The sequence below is a fragment of the Vulpes lagopus genome, chromosome 19 (genome assembly GCF_018345385.1).
Source record: "Vulpes lagopus strain Blue_001 chromosome 19, ASM1834538v1, whole genome shotgun sequence".
NCBI lineage: Eukaryota > Metazoa > Chordata > Mammalia > Carnivora > Canidae > Vulpes > Vulpes lagopus.
This window is the reverse complement of record NC_054842.1, coordinates 31,598,198-31,609,551: the sequence shown is the minus strand read 5'-3', so window position 1 is coordinate 31,609,551 and position 11,354 is coordinate 31,598,198. Positions and strand designations below refer to the sequence as shown.

Here is an 11,354-nt window from a genome sequence, read left to right as displayed (position 1 = left end):
AAAATTCTAAATGTCTGGCATACACTCAAAGATTGCCAGGTCTGCAAAGCAGCAAAAATACATGATCCATAATGAAGAGAAAAATCAATTTAACAAAAACTAACCTAGAGATTATGTACATGATAGAATCAGTAGGTTGGGATTTTAACACAATTATCAGAACTATGATCCATATGTTCAGGAAGATAGATTAAAGCTTGAACATGTTAAATAGACATGGAAGATATAAAGAATAACCAAATTAAACTTAGAGCCATGAATACTTCAATGCCTGGGATGTAAAAAAGACACAGGATGTTACATAAGGTAGATACTGGAGGAGAGAAGATTAGTGAATTTGAAGACAGAGTGGTAGAAGTAACCCAATATAAAACACAAAAAGGAGAAACACTCCAAACAAAGCATCAGTGGACTCTAGGACATCAGGCATCCTACTATACATGTAACTAGAGTCGCTGAAGGAGTGGAGGGGAGAAAAGAGATGAAAAACATTTTTTTCAGCTTTATTGAGATATAGTTAACATATAACATTGTATAAGTTTGATGTGCTGTTTACAGTGTGTTGTTTTGATACACATAAGTATATCACATAAGTGTATACACATAAAGATATATTGCAAATGATTATTACCACCATAGCATTAGCTAATACCTCCATCACATCGTATGATTACCGTTTCATTTTTGGGCTGAGAATGTTTAAGATCTACTGTCTTAGTAACTTTCAAACGTACAATACAGTACTGTCAACTATAATCACCATACTGTACATCAGATCCCCAGGATTTAACTTGAAGCTAGAAGTTTGTACCCTTCGACCAACATCTCCCCATTCCCCTACCCACCAGCCTCTGGTAACCATCATTCTGGCTTTTTATTTTTTAGATTCCACAAATGAAGGGTCATAAGTATTTGTCTTTCTCTGCCTGACTTATTTTACTTAGCATAATGCCTTCAAGGTCCAGCCGTGTTGTCGAAAATGGCAGGATTTCCTTCTTTCTCATGGCTAAATAATGTTCCATTGTATGTCGATACATACCCAGAAGTAGGATTGCTGGATCCTACTAGGATCATCTGGTAGTTCTGTTTTGTTTGTTTGTTTGTTTGTTTGTTTTTGTTGTTGTTGTTTTTGCCTTTTATTTTCCAAACTAGATGAAAACGGTGAACTTAGATATCCAAGATACAGCAAATCTCATACAGAAGAAAAATACACTAAGATGCTCCATAAATTGCTTAAAACTAAATAAAGAAAAAAATCTTAAAAGTAGCTAGAGGGGGAAAAAGATGTATATTTCTCATTGCAATAAATGCAAAATAGAAATATAATCTAAAAACATTGTTAAAGTGCCAAAAAATAAGAACTGTCACCCTAGAATTTTTTACCTAGTGAAAATATCTTGATGTGATATAACACCATTTGAAAGTAGACTGACAAGTATTATATGTATGCTATAAACTCTAAAGCAACAACTAAAACAGCATAGAGTTATTGCTTATAAGCCAACGAAGGAGAAGGAGATAAAAAATCCTTAATTGATCCAAGAGTAGGCTGAAAAAGAGATAAAAGAGAACAAAGGACAGGTGAAATTTGGCACTGTTAGAACAGTGCTAAACTATTTACCCTATCCTAAATAATACAGGTGAATAAGTAGGCAAAGAGGTGGATATGATATAGATGGTGGGGGTGGTGGTAGGTAAGTAGATAGGTAAGTGAAAAGTTGAAGGTCATGGAGTGCATACATTTATCTCCAGGTCTTAGATTCTTCCAGAGTTTGGGGGGCCTTGGCCTTGGTTCCTGATATAGCTAGTGACTACTTAATTTCAGCCTATTTTCTTCCCTGGGAAAGACCTGTAAGGAGATGTATCATGAAGGATGGATTAAATTTAGACACCAAGAAAAGGAAAAGATAACAGATAAGCAAAGATAGTAGAGAAAAAAATCAGAGACAGCTAGAATACCCATAGGAATTGAAAGAAGGTATAGCATCAGGAGGGTATGAAAGCATAAAAGGTTGAATGCCTAACCCTAGTACAGTTACTTCAATGACTGCTATTACTGTTAGTTTATTGAGTAGTTACTATGTTCCATAAGGTTTGCTAGAGGTGGTACATATTTTGTAGCTACCCTCTGAAGTTGGTATTATTACCCTAATGTTATATGTAAGTATATTAGTAAAAAGAGATAGATTAACATGGCTATGGACACATAGTGGGTAAATGTCTCAGCTGGAATTCAAACCCGGACCAGGGTGACCCCAATCTGATCCTTTTGTTGCCTCATGGAAACAACCTTCTCCCTGGGTGGACTATGTAGTAGTTTGAGAGGTCTCACTATCTTCATAGGCCCTCCGCCTTGGGATGCTATATTTTCTTCAGGACTTGAGATCCTTAAAAGAGGAGTCCAAAAACGTCGTTTGACCTGGGATGGTCCTGGTACTGGGCCTCAGAAACTCAGGAAACAGAGTGAGTACCTTAAAGGGGGCATGGCTTTCTCTCATCAGTCTTGCTCACTCTGGGCAAGAGTCCCCCTCCTCTTAGGGACCCTGGAGATTGGGGGAGAGCTTTCTGTACTAGCTTTGAATCCCAGGTCTCACCAGATGTATGACCCCAGACTAATCCCTTTATTATTCTGAGCCTCAGTTTCTTTTTATATATATATATTTATTTATTTTTTATTGGTGTTCAATTTGCCAACATATAGAATAACACCCAGTGCTCATCCCATCAATTTGAGTCTCAGTTTCTTTATTTGTAAAAAGAGAGTATAGGTCTTAGCTCTTGGATGAGCAGGTGTTATCAAATGCTCCAACAAGCTGGGTCATTTCTCCCTTAAACAAACAAACAAACAAACAGACAGACCAACAAAAACAGTGAGAGGCTGGGAGGGGTGGCTGGCATCATGCAGGGACTGGCTCTGGTTGCACTGAACTCAGGGTGCTAAGATAAAGTGAGAGGAGACAGGATAGGGACAGCCTTTAACCTCAGACAGTGCAGGGTTCTGTTCCCCGCTCTGCCACCTACTGGCTGTACTTGCACTTTGTATAAGTTCTGAACATTTCTGAGACATGATTTCCTCAGTTCTGAAGGGGGATAATCATGGGGCCTACCTCAAATGGAGTATCAGGAGAACTCAATGACAAGTGTCTGCCAGGGCCTGGCCTGGAGCTGGGGACACAGCTGCTCTCCTGTTATTTTTAGCACAATAACATAAGGGGCCTGATGAGGGGTGGATTCCTGGCATACAGGGCAAGCAGCTCCTCTCCTTGCTCCTGCCAGCCTAGGGTTTGGCTAAACAATGTCAGGGTTGGCAACTAAAGACAGAAGCATGAGGGTAAGGCCTTTTTTCTTTTGTGACTAAAGCATGTTTACTAGAGAACAACCAAGGGTACCAAGGGTTAGGTTTCCCTAGCCCTGGGGAATGCTTTGGGGGTCTTGGAGGGAGCCTTGAAATTAGCAGTGCCTGGCTAGGTCTGAACCCCTCCCATGACCCTTGACTAACTCAACACTGCTTCCTGAACCTTCTTTGCCTCCTGTCTCCAGGGATCAGGGTTCCTAGGAGCTGCTGTTTTTGCTACTAAGAATCTTACTATTAAAACTTCTGGGGGATTGGGGGCTGGACAGCACCTGGGTGGCTCAGTTAGTGAAGTATCTGCCTTCAGGTCATGATCCTGGGGTCCTGGAATTGAGCCCTGTATTGGGCTCCCTGATCAATAGGAGCCTGCTTCTCCGTCTCCCTCTGCCTCTACCCCTGCTTGTGTTCTCTCTGTGTGTCAAATAAATAAATAAATAATAATAAATAAATAAATAAATAAATAAAATCATTTAAAAAATCAAAAACATTAAAAAAACCTTTCCTAATCTGATAGATGAAGTATTGGTATATCAATGTTATCTAAATTTCAGATGTTTGTGTATTATCTGTGTGTTGGGCTGTATTTGTATAGAATCTGTTCCATTATTTACTTAACACTCTTCTTTAAAAAGACCTATTTAAAAAAACCCTTAAGTGTAATCATAAAGGCAACTTAACGTATGTCTATGATAAATAGAAAACCTGACATGACATGAGTAAGAAGTGTCCATAAATTAAGTAATATGCTTAGAACAACAATGTGTGTCCCATCCTATCTAAGTGATCCCACATATCACACTTAGAAAATGCAGGGCTAGATCCTATGGCTCCTCCCAGCTCCATGCTTCCCTGACCTCTGTCTCTTCCTCCTTTCCGGGAACACAGCCGAGTTGGGGAACACACCCCCACAGTCATTATTCTTTGCTCTGCTGTTATCTCTGTGGACCAGCAAATCCTCCTTGTGATTTTGCAGGGTAAGGGACAGAGGTCTGGAGCTCCTGTGTCCAGAGAGGCCTCTGATGTTGGGACAAGCAGTGTAATCCAAAGAGGAAGTCCCCTTTGTTATGTAGTCCCACCTAAAGAATCTCAGACATTCTCTGAGAAGAATAACAGCAGAGATTACATCAGCAGCCTGTCCTCAGGCCCCACAGGACACAGGCATCCCCTGGGCAGCCGCAAAGAGACAGATAGCACACCCTCACTTGGGGACTAAGAGCTGCTCTCACTTTCTGAGGCCAGCTCTTTCGAGAATGTCAGGAAGAGCAGGGCAGGAAGGTAGAAGCCAGGGACGTGTGTATGCTTAGGTCATGTCCAGAACAGAGAAGCGGCCAGAGGGCTCTATGGGGCTTCTTTGTTGCAAGTATGACATCTAATATTGATTGAGGCCTGGCATGTGTTCAGGCCTTGTCATGAATGATCTCATCAGGCTTTATCTCTTTCATTCAGAGATTGGTTTGAGGAGGAGGAGAGCTGGTGAGGGGCAGAGGAACTCCAACCCAGGACTGTTGGGACTGCAGCACTACTACCTTGCTTTCCTGAGTAATGTCTCTGGGTAACCTCTCTCTTCTCATCATCATTTCCTGCTATTCCTTCCTTCTCCATCACCTCTTGATTTATTAAAATAATTATTGACAATTTATTGTATGCTAATCCTGGACTTTGCATGAACCACAGAGAACCTCTCCCACTCTGTACTGTCTCTAGTTCTCCTATTCTCTCTTAATTTTTGAAAATCTATTTTATTAGGGTAATTTTTAGATACTATAGATTTACATACAATAAAATATATCCTTTTTAAGTATTTTAAAAATGTATACACCTGAATAGCCAGAACTCAGAACAACATGTAGAACATGTGCATCACCCCCAGAAGTTCTTTCCGGTCCCTTTGTAAGCCAATCCCTCCCCCACCGCAGGAAAGTACCAGTCTATTTCTGTCATTATAGATTAGTTTTTCCTTTTCTAGGACTTCATATAAATGAAATCATACACAGGATCCCTGGGTGGCTCAGCGATTGAGCATCTGCCTGAGCGTCTGCTCAGCGCGTGATCCTGGGATCCAGGATTGAGTCCCACATCGGGCTCCCTGCATGGAGCCTGCTTTTCTCTCTGCCTATGTCTCTGCCTCTCTCTGTGTGTCTCTCATGAATAAATAATCAAATCTTAAAAACAAGTAAATGAAATCATATAGTATATATTCTTTTATGTCCAGCTTTGTTTGCCCAGCATAATGTTTTAGAGATTTAGTCCATTTTTATTGCTGAGTAGTATTCCGTGGTGTGCATATACTACAATTTGTTTACCCATTCATCTGTGGAATATATCTGGTTTGTTTCCAGTCTGGGGCCTATTACAGTACAGCTATCATGAATATTTGTGTACAAGTTTTTTTGTAGACATGTTTTTATTTCTCCTAAAACCTAGGAGTGAGATTGCTAGGTCATATGGCAAGAATGTGTTTTACTTTATAAGAAATTGTATAAAACTGTTTTTTACCATTTTATATTCCCATGATGTATGAGCAATGTCTGAGAGTTTTGGTTGCTCCACATTCTCACCAACATTTTGTGTTGTCTGTTTTTAAATTTTAATCATTCTTGTGAGTCATTGCATATATAGTGGTTTCTCATTGTTGTTTTAATTCATTATTCACTGATTACTAATGGCTTGAGCATCCTTGCATGTGCTATTCATGTGCTATGTCATTCATAAGTTTTCTTTTATAAAGTATCTGTTGGAATCTTTTGCCCATTTAAAAAAAATTGGGTTGTTTGTATTATTATTATGATTATTATCATAATCATTATTATTTTGAAAGAGAGAGCATGTGAACAGGGGGAGGGGCTGAGGGAGAGAATCCCACACAGGCCCCATGCCCAGTGTGGAGCCCAATACAGGTTCCAATCCCATGACCCCAAGATCATGATCAAGCTGAAAACAAGAGTCAGATGCTCAACTGACTAAGCCATTCTGGATGTCCCTATTTGTCATCTTACTATTGAGTTGTGAAAGTTCTTTATATATTCTAGATGCAATTTTTTTTCTAACATGAATATTTTCCCTTGGTTTGTAGCTTCTCATTTTCTCAGTAGTATCTGTTGAAGAGCAGAAGTTTTTAATTTTTATAAAATCTAAGTGATCACTTTTTCTCTTCTAGTTAGTGCTTTTTGTATCCTGTTTAAGAAATCTTTGCTTGTCCCTAGATCACAAAGATTTAATCCTATATTATATTCTAGAAATTTTATAGTTTTGGCTTTTACATTTAAGTCCATGCTCCAGTTCAAATTAATTTTTGTATATGATGTAAGGTAAGAATTGAGGAGTCTTTTTCCCTTTACAGATATTCAATTGTTCCAGCATTATTGAAAAGATGATATCACTTGTGGAATATCAATTGACCATTTATGGGTAGGTTTATTTCTATACCATCTAATCTGTCCATTGATCTTACACCTATAACACACTTTCTTGATTACTATAGCTTTCTAGTATATCTGAAAATCAAGTATAGTATAAGTTCTCCAAATTTGTTCTTCTCTTTCAAGATTATTTTGATTTTTACATCCTTAGTTATTTCCATATAAATTTTTTTAAAGATTTTAATTATTTATTCATAGAGACACAGAGAGAGAGGCAGAGACACAGGCAGAGGGAGAAGCAGGCTCCATGCAGAGAGCCTGATGTGGGACTCGATCCAGGGTCTCCAGGATCACGCCCTGGGCTGCAGGCGGTGCTAAACCGCTGTGCCACCGGGGCTGCCCTCCCTATAAATTTTCATATCAGTTTTCCTATTCCTATCAGAACAACCTGCTGGGATTTTGGTTGGAATAGTATTGAGTCTATAGTTCAAATTGAAGGAGAATTGACATCTTAACAATGTAGGGTCTTCCAACCATAAATATAGCATATCTCTTTGTTTTTTAAAGATTTTATTTAGTTTCTTTTAATAATATTTTATAATTTTTAGTGAACAGGATGTGTTCATACTTTGTGAAATTTATCTCTCATATATTTTGATATTATAATTGGTAGTTTTAATTTCATTTTTCAGTTCATTGCTGGTATATAGAAATAAGATTGATTTTTATATATTGACTTTGTGTCCTACAAACTTTCTAAATTCTCTTATTTCTTCTAGTAACTTCTTTTGGTAGATTTCTTAAGATTTTTAACATATATGAGCATGTTGTCTGCAAAATAAAGACAGTTTGGCTTCTTCCTTTCCAATCCTTATCTTTTTATTTCTTTTTCTTGCCTTATTACCTAGGCTAGTACCTCCAGTATTCTGTTGAATAGAAGTGGTAAGAAATACATCTTAGGACCATTCTTGGTTTCTTTCTTGATTTCCCACATAATGCCATTATTAGATCTTATGATTCTTCTTTTGAAAGAAGTATGTCCAGAGTCAGATGACCTCTTACATACTCTATATAGTGAGCTAGTTAAATGCACGGACTCTAGATCCAGAATGCGTGGATTAAAATATTGACTTTACCAGCTACCTGCTCTGTATGTTTGGGCAGTTACCTAACCTCTTTGTCTCAGTTTTCTGATTTATATAAAGAGTATGTATAATTATACCTACTTCATAGTTTGTTTTTGTTGTTGTTGTTGTTTTCTTTGCTTTGTTTCTTTGCGTAAGGATTAAGCCTTGGCTCATGGGAAGTCCACACTGAATATCAGTATCAAGTAGTTCTGTAAGTGATTTCACACTTCCAGCTCTGCCCCTACTTTGGGCTATTCTCAACGTAGAAACCAGATGGATCCTATTAAAAGGTAATTCAGAGCATGTCACTCTCCAGTTCAAAACCCTCTAGTGGTTCCCATTTCATTCATGGTAAAAGTCAAAGACTTTACAATAGCCTGCTAGTCTAGGTTATGTAGGCTTAATGAAACCCCACACCTCACTGTTCAGACACTCCCCTCTTCAGGGAGTGGACTACAGGAAGCATAGTAGCTCAGCTGGAGGTTGCATGAGTGGTTAGGGGCAGGTAAGAGTAGCTGCCCACTCCCATTGTGGGGCTGCCCTGCCCTTCAGGAAGTGTATTCTTGCCCAGCCCAAACTCTTGTTCCCTCCCTGAGATAAGAGGGACTTGCCACTGCACACAGGCCAAATGAATGAGTGAGCTTGAGAGGCTGGGGAGAACTAGCAAGGTCAGCCTATTCAAGTTGACTATTTTCTTCTTCTTCTTTTTTTTTTTTTAAAGATCTATTTATTTATTTTCGGGGAGGGGAGAGGGGCAGTGGGAGAGGGAGAGAGAAAATCTCAAGCACATTCCCTGCTGAGTGCAAAGCCCAATATGGGGCTCAATCCCATGACACCACCTGAGCCAAAACCAAGAGTCAGATGTTTAACTGAGCCACCCAGGTGCCCCAAGCCTGATTTCTTAATGAGCTATGTATCATGCCTAGATGGTCACGGAGTCACAGTAGTCCAGCTGTAGCCTCTTTGGCTTCTGAGAGGGAAGGGTATCTCTCTGTGCCATCTGGAGGACAGGGTCCAGCCTGATGTTTGAATGTTCTCATTCCTGTTTGAGGCCCAGTGATGGTACTGGAAGGACCCTTGTGCTGGGTGCCAGTGATTCGGTGATGAACAAGACCCAGCCCTGCCCTCCCAGGGCTCATCATCTGGCAGGGAGACAGACGTGTAAATGCCCAGTGGGACAAGTATTAGAGGTGCAGAATTGTGAGGAGGGTACCGACACAAATGTGGGGGCATGACAGGCAGTCAGAGAAGGCTTCCAGGGAAGACCACAACCCAATTTCTCAGGAATAAAAGCTGTACAAGTCTTCACTGATTTATTTAGGAATGGAGACTCAAAGGATTGCCTTTCTAACAGTTCTGATAAGGCAAGCACTGTCACCCACTTCTTACCACACCTGCACCGATGTCATCCAGCCATCCTGTGTGAGTCAGCATCCTTGGCTAGAAGCCAGGCCCAGGGTTGTGGTTGTCACATCCCTAGCAGAAGGGGATGAAAAGGGGTCCTGATGAGTGTTGAGCATCCACTGTATGCCCCACGCTGTGCTGGGCACATTGCATGCATGGTCTTGTTGTTTGTAGCACTGCTCTGTGAGATCAGTATCATTACTTCCATTTTAGAGATGGACAAACTGGTTCAGAGGGCTTCGGTTTTGTCCCAGCCATGCAGCTAAGAGGCCAAACCTGGATTTTTTTTTTTTAAAGATTTTATTTATTTATTTATTTATTTATTTATTTATTTATTTATTTAAGAGAGTGAGAGACCATGAGTGGCAAGGGGGGAGAAGCAGGCTCCCCACTGAGCAGGGAGCTCAGGGCAGGGCTCTGTTCCAGGACCCTGGGATCACGTTCTGAGCTGAAGGCAGACACTTAACCAACTGGGCCACCCAGGCGCCTGGATTTGCACACAGACCTGTCAGCCTTCAAGCATGAGTCCTCCCCACAGAACTCAGGATTTACCTTCATGCCCTCTAACACTCCTGAGAAAGGGGGAGAATAATATCTGCAGTGTCTCCTTCACAACCTCCAGGCATTGGAAGTGTTGTAGAAGCCAGGGCTATGACCAGTAGGTTCTGTAACTGTCTCCAAACTTCACCTCACTCAGACTTCTTACTCAGCCTCAAAGGGAGTCTTGGGCAGGGCAGTTCCCATGACAGGTATAACTTTTCCCTTACCACCTGCCTAACAAGAACTAGCACTTTTGTTGCCCAGTCACAAGGAGACAGACTGACCAACACTCCCTCCCTAAAGATGGCTCCCCTCCTTATGCAAGTAACATGTTAGGGCCCACATTGATATTAATGATACTCTCCAGGTATCAAGCCCTTTCTGGGTGCCAGGCCACCTTGGAGACCAATCATTATATCCCTCACCTCAAATCTCTGAGGCAGTCAGAATTTCCATCCTCATTTTCTAGAACAAGCATTTTTTTTTTATAGGCTCAGAGAGGTTAAGTCATTTTTTCAAGGTCAGTATCTGATTTTAAACCAAACTGACCCAAAGTCAGTCCCTGATCTGCCCTAGAGAAACCAGAAGTTAAGGTGGGGAGAGGGTCAGAGATACACTAGAAATTCATGGGTGATTCTAAGTGTCTTTGGACAAGATGTATTGGGGAGCTAGACTCACAGGGGCTCTTTCTTGGGGACCTAGTGTTCCTTGAGATAGCATCCTCCCTGCCTATGCCTCAAGTATTGCCAACTTGAGGATGGATGTTAGAGAGTCAAAGCATTGGACTCTCTCCATGGCCAAGCTCTGCCAACTTTTTCACTCAGTCCCTCATCTAGGAGCATTTCCTATTTGATGGCTCTTCCTCTCTGCAGGGGCCCAGCTTGCCCGGCTGTTTGCCACAGACAGGAGTTCTGGGGAGGCCCTTCATTTCTTCTCATCTGTCCTGATATCACTGTATTTCCAGCCAAACTTTCCTAGACAGGAGTTTGATTGCTGGGAGAGGGGTCTATGGCCTTATTGTCAAGGTTTGGGAAGCCTGAAACACTGACAGGTGGCTTCTGACAAACCATGGAGCTTTTGGGGCCAGCCCCGAGGAGCTCTGAGCTCTAATGGAGGTCCCTCAGGCATCAGGCTCTGTAACATCTTCTAAATAGGGAGGCTTTAGCTGTAGGACTACATCTCAGGCATTGCAATTCAGCCAGGGTCTCTCACAACATCTGCTTCCTGAATAATGAATCAGTAACTGACTGGCTCTCTTCCCCCAAGCTGTCCCTCCTTCTCCTTATTCCAGGATCCCCACATCCTTGCCCTAGCTCACTAACAGTCTCTGAGTGAGGGCCTGCGACTGTCGATCTGATCATTGTCTCCTGGACTCCTCTTTAACTCTATGAATATTAGCAGACTGTGCCTTCCTGAGAAGCCTTTACGCCCATCCTTCTCCTTTACCACATGCTCTCTTATGCTGACCTCTTCTCTGTCCCTTCCCACTCCATGTGCAATTCTTCATTTTTCATCAGGAGCAGAGCCCAAAGAGCACTGGGAAGGCTCAAGTGGCTCCAGCCTGGCCAACTT

The 11,354-nt window shown here is 41.3% G+C and overlaps 1 long non-coding RNA gene across 1 annotated transcript; it reads left to right on the top strand.

Annotated features, from left to right (window-relative positions):
• The first annotated feature begins 1,058 nt into the window (after positions 1–1,058).
• Positions 1,059–5,379, top strand: LOC121478528. The gene is made up of 3 exons (XR_005984509.1): positions 1,059–3,331; positions 4,799–4,904; positions 5,319–5,379. It is a non-coding gene; the product is annotated as an uncharacterized LOC121478528 (long non-coding RNA).
• The last annotated feature ends 5,975 nt before the right edge of the window (positions 5,380–11,354 follow it).